Source organism: Lactuca serriola, chromosome 5, assembly GCF_051521515.1.
Source record: "Lactuca serriola cultivar US96UC23 chromosome 5, Lser_US96UC23_V15, whole genome shotgun sequence".
Lineage (NCBI taxonomy): Eukaryota > Viridiplantae > Streptophyta > Magnoliopsida > Asterales > Asteraceae > Lactuca > Lactuca serriola.
Window position 1 is genome coordinate 95,329,823 of NC_136412.1, and position 4,944 is coordinate 95,334,766.

Consider the following 4,944-nt stretch of genomic DNA (forward strand, 5'->3'; position numbering starts at 1 on the left):
CTGCTAGGATGAATTAAGCAATAAGGCATTCTAGTTGATGTTCAGTTTCCACGACGTGGGCTCCTTACGCCACGTTGTGGCTCTCATACAACTTGAAGAATTAAAGCAGCCTTCTGTTCGCGTTTTCATCTAATAGACGTGGTACTCTGTGCCACGACGTGTATCAGTTTACCCCTTCCCACATTTTTCTACTTACTAGCACCCACTTTGAAGAATTGAAGTTTCGAGTCATGTTCGTGGTCTATGTGACATCCCCAAAATCACAGCCAGAAAAGACCGGTTTGTTTATGATTTGTTTAAAAATCATAGTAACATTTTAAATGAAAGTGTTGCGGAATTTGTCTCAAAACAAAATATGATAAAGATTTATCAAAAGCATTTCCATAGAAGTGTATTTCATTAAAAGACTTGGGATGTCATGTTCGTGCAGATCAAAAGCATAAACAGTACAATATAAGCCTTACTACATTATTTCATATCTACATGCCTATATCCGTAATCCCTCGTCCAACATCATATCTATGCTCAAGCGCCACTACCTGTAATACATAAAACTGAGTGGGTCAGGCTTGGGAGCCTGGTGAGCACATAGGGTTTTCAACCCACAATAAATAAGTTTAATAATTTCACCAATCAACAATAACCCGATTACCCGTTCCCGTTATCCTCACTTTACGTCCCTAAACACCTATCATAAGGGACCTATGTCACACCCCGCTAAAGCGGAAACACAGGGTGTGGCAGTACAAAGGGTTTCATAGCAAAGTTAAAAGACAACACCAACCATAGTATTAAAAATCATTACAATTTTACAATGGGTTTGAACAACTTTGAAAAGAAATTACAATGAAAATTGGAATACAACACATGCAAATGCTCCTAACAGTGAAGTGTCCCTAAGTGCCACTTACTCGATAATTCCTGAAAAAGCATGTAAAACGAGCGTCAACTAAAAAATAGTTGGTGAGTACTCACAAATAAACAAAATAATCTTGGTTCCATGGGTTGAAATCAAAAGTTTTGATAAAAGTTTCCAATAATACAAGTATATTGTTAAAATGAGTAAATAAGTTTGTAAAAACAAAGTTCTTTGTCATCATGAGAGATAAAGTATATTGCCCGAATAAGATGCAACATTCATATTTTCATGGAAGATAAAGTTCGTTACTCAAACGAGTAAACAAGTTTCATTGCTAAAATGAGCTGTCAATTTCGTTGCTACAAGGAGCAAACAATTTCATTGCTAAAACATGTATATAAGTTTCCACTAGTAAAAGTTTGTTGTTGTAATGAGAAATAGAGTTCATTGCTATAATGAGAAACCAGTTGATTGCTATTATTGATAACAAGTTTATTGCTATAACGAGAAACGAGTTTGTATGTGTATGAGCAAACAATGAGTCTCAACCAAACCTATGACTGAAGCCCTATCGAGATCTATGCTTATCGTTCCATAGATGAATATGGTATCATGCACTCCAGCAATAGGGCGAGTGAGGAGCTGTCAATTCCTAATAGCGCTATCCATAATGACCATTGGCTCAAAGAGTTAATGGTTAGAGATAAGGGAAGGGCCTTAGTACGATAAGTTCTCATGTTCCGTGTTGCATAGACATACATAAAGAAACATAGCAATACAATAGCAATCGTGTTTGATACAAATCAATTTAAATACAACATACAAATAGTAGTTTTTCTGGACATGCTTTTCCACCCCAAAACATAAAACTGAAAATAGGGGAGTGCGTGAATACTCACAATATGCAAAATATAGCAACCAAGTTTATACGAGTCAAATAAATACAACGAATATAAATAGTTTAGGACATTCTTTTCCACCCCAAAACATTTAAAAACCGAAAATAGGGGAGTGGTGAATATTCACAATATGCAAAATATAGTAACCAAATTTATACGAGTCAAATAAATACAACGAACATAAGTAGTTTAGGACATGCTTTTCCACCCCAAAACATAAAAACCGAAAAAGGGGAGTGGCGAATACTCACAATACATTGAGATGATGCAAATGGTGCCTTGACTATGTTCCACGTGTACCACTACCGATTCCTACAATATTGGTATTCACTAGTGAGTCTCTAATCGAAATGTAACACTAGTATACTTACTACTACAATAGAATTATGCCAATACTGAGTCACAATTGAATATTGATAAATTATAAATATTTTTCTGTGGAAATTAAGTTTCAAAGAATCAATTGTTATATAACAATTTAAGCGGATTATTGAAATGTTAATATTTAACATTTTAGAGGTGTTCCAATGATTAAATATTCAAAACTAAATCAATTTAGTTCTAAAATTTCCCAAACTTTGCATTTTAGTTTTAATTGAAGTAAAAGACCTCAAGATAAATTTTCTTGAATTTTTGATTTGTCTAACGATTTTTTAACACTTTAGTTTCTTGAATAACCATAAAATTATGAAAAACACTAAACAGTAAATAAAAATTACCAAACTTCATATTTTGGTTCTAAATGTGTTAAAAGACTACCAGATAATTTTTCATGGATTATGGATATGCATAACCATTTTTCATATATTTAAATCTCTAAATATATAAAAATTCATGAAAAATAGAAATCAGTGAAGAAAGTGCCCCAAACTTTTTATAGTAATGTCATTACACATAATTAGTCTGCGAAAAATATAAAAATGGGTTTCTAAACTGTTTAACCAATTTTTATGATTTTTATGCATTTACTCTAATAAAAATTGAAATAAATATAAAACAGTTTCCAAAAATTATCCAAACTTTTCATTTAACTGTTATTATACATAAATAGGCTGGGAAAAATATAAAAGATATTTTTCAGTGGGTATTTCTATTTTTCCTTGTTTTATCCCCTTAAATAATCATTAATTGAAGAATAAATAATAAAAAGTTAAAATCAATTACCAAAAATTTTTGTAACATCACTTAGAGTGTAAGTAATCTGGAAGAAATAATAAAAGTGGTTTTCATATTGTATAATCCGGTTTTGGGTATTTATGTTTATTTAAGTGTATTTAACCTTAGAAAATAGGAGAAAAATAGTATACAGTATATACAAATCATCAACATTTTTATGTAACCTCCTACTGTACAAAATAATGTTCTGGTAAAATTTCATGAATTTTGGATAATCAGAACTATTTTTCCTATTTTTAGGCCATTATAATTACCAAAAATTGGGAAAAATAGGAAGACATGATGAAAAATTCTGAAATTATTTTTCACCGTCTCACACCACAGTTAAGAGCTGCGAAAATGTTTAGATACAATTTTCACACTTCCTAAAGTGGTTTTGTGATTTATTATACCCAAAAAAAAAGAAAATGGAAAATCATACTAAAAAGAAACATAAATCGATTAAATTTAATGAGAGGTCATTATTCACCATAGGGGTCATCCACGAATTTATTCCGGATTTATAGACCTCTGTAAGTATTTTATATGATTTATTGCCCTATTTTATTGCATTAATTATAATAATTCGAGAAAAATGAATTATCTTCTGGAAATTTACAGAGCATCTTATTTTGTTGATGAGAATCTGGGAAAAATCGTATTTGGTCAGAAAATGATTTTTAGATATTTATTTGGAAATAAATCTTTCATTAACATATTTGAAAGCTTTTGAACAACAACTTTGATCATCAAGCATCTAAACTTGAAGATCATCTCATGCATGTTGTTTTGAAGACCATTCATGAGTTTGAAATGTTTAAAAATCGTTTTTGATAGAAAACTTTGGATGCATGTGGTGATTTTTACCCAAAACTTGTATAAAAGGGCATTATGTTGATTTTGACTTAGGTTTTGGTCCTTGGATTTCACCATTAACAACATGCATGTTGTTTTTGGGTGAAATCCTACCACCATCATCATCAAAACCATGAGTTTGGGTGTGTGTATGTTTATGTGTTCATGATCTTTCATTAGAATGGTGTAGAAGAACAAAGAAATGCAAGAAAATCCATGAAAACTTGAAGGAAAATGAAAGGAAATGGTGTTCTACCTTAATGAATACCATTAGATGATGAAGATTTTGAGTATCTTGAGTGTTCTTGGACATGTTGGCTGTAAAATTTCGTGGTTCATAGTGGGAGGAAGAGAGAAAATGTGTGTGAGAGTGTGAGAGAGAAATGAGAGAAAATGAGGGAAGATGGAGTGTGAGAGAGAAGAAGAATCATTTTGTGTTGGGAAGAGGAGAGGCATCTTGGGAGGAGGGAGTCCGACTTTGGAGTGGAGAGAGGGTCTCCCTCTCTTAAATTTTATAAAATTATAACTTTATTTTATAAAAATATCAAGTTTTTATAAAATATGCACCTTATTTTAATTTTCATTCACAAAACCTTGATTTTTTTGCATAGAAATAAGGTTAAATACTAATGAATTAAATTTTATTTTTCTTAATTGCATTCTCATAATTTTTATTATTATAAGATCATATTATAAGTTTCATAATTATTTTTATAGAAATTTTTAAGGTTAAAGTTTATAAATATGAGTTTTTAGGGCATTTAGGGTTTTTGAGAGTTTGTAAGTCTTTGGATATCAAAATTAATTAAATTTTGAGACTTCAAACTATTTTAGAGTTTCATAACTCTTATTCAAGTTAGAAATAATGTCTGTAATATTTTTTTTATCGGTTTATTGGCATTCTATGTAGTGATTCCGAGATTCAAGCGAAATTGAGGAATCAAGTATACTAGTCCTAGTCTACAACTTTGACTTAAGTTTCTATGAGACTCCGACCTAATTTCTACAACTAGGTCAAGTGCATAATGTGTGTATATGATTCATGAAATTTTGTTCGAGTCAAAGAGTGACCCAAATATGGATAGTCAGTACAGCTCAGTAGATGTAGAATTCACATATCAATGTGAAATCTAAGTACACTATCCATTGATTCTAATTGTTTCCAGGTTTCTAGTA

General features: G+C 31.1%; 1 long non-coding RNA gene across 1 annotated transcript; it reads right to left on the reverse strand.

Annotated features, from left to right (window-relative positions):
• Window positions 1–780: 780 nt before the first annotated feature.
• On the reverse strand, window positions 781–4,352 carry LOC145051115 (uncharacterized). Its single transcript, XR_013683448.1, has 3 exons — window positions 4,025–4,352; window positions 2,010–2,070; window positions 781–921 (listed from the first exon to the last, which is right to left on the reverse strand). It is a non-coding gene; the product is annotated as an uncharacterized LOC145051115 (long non-coding RNA).
• Between the last annotated feature and the right edge of the window lie 592 nt (window positions 4,353–4,944).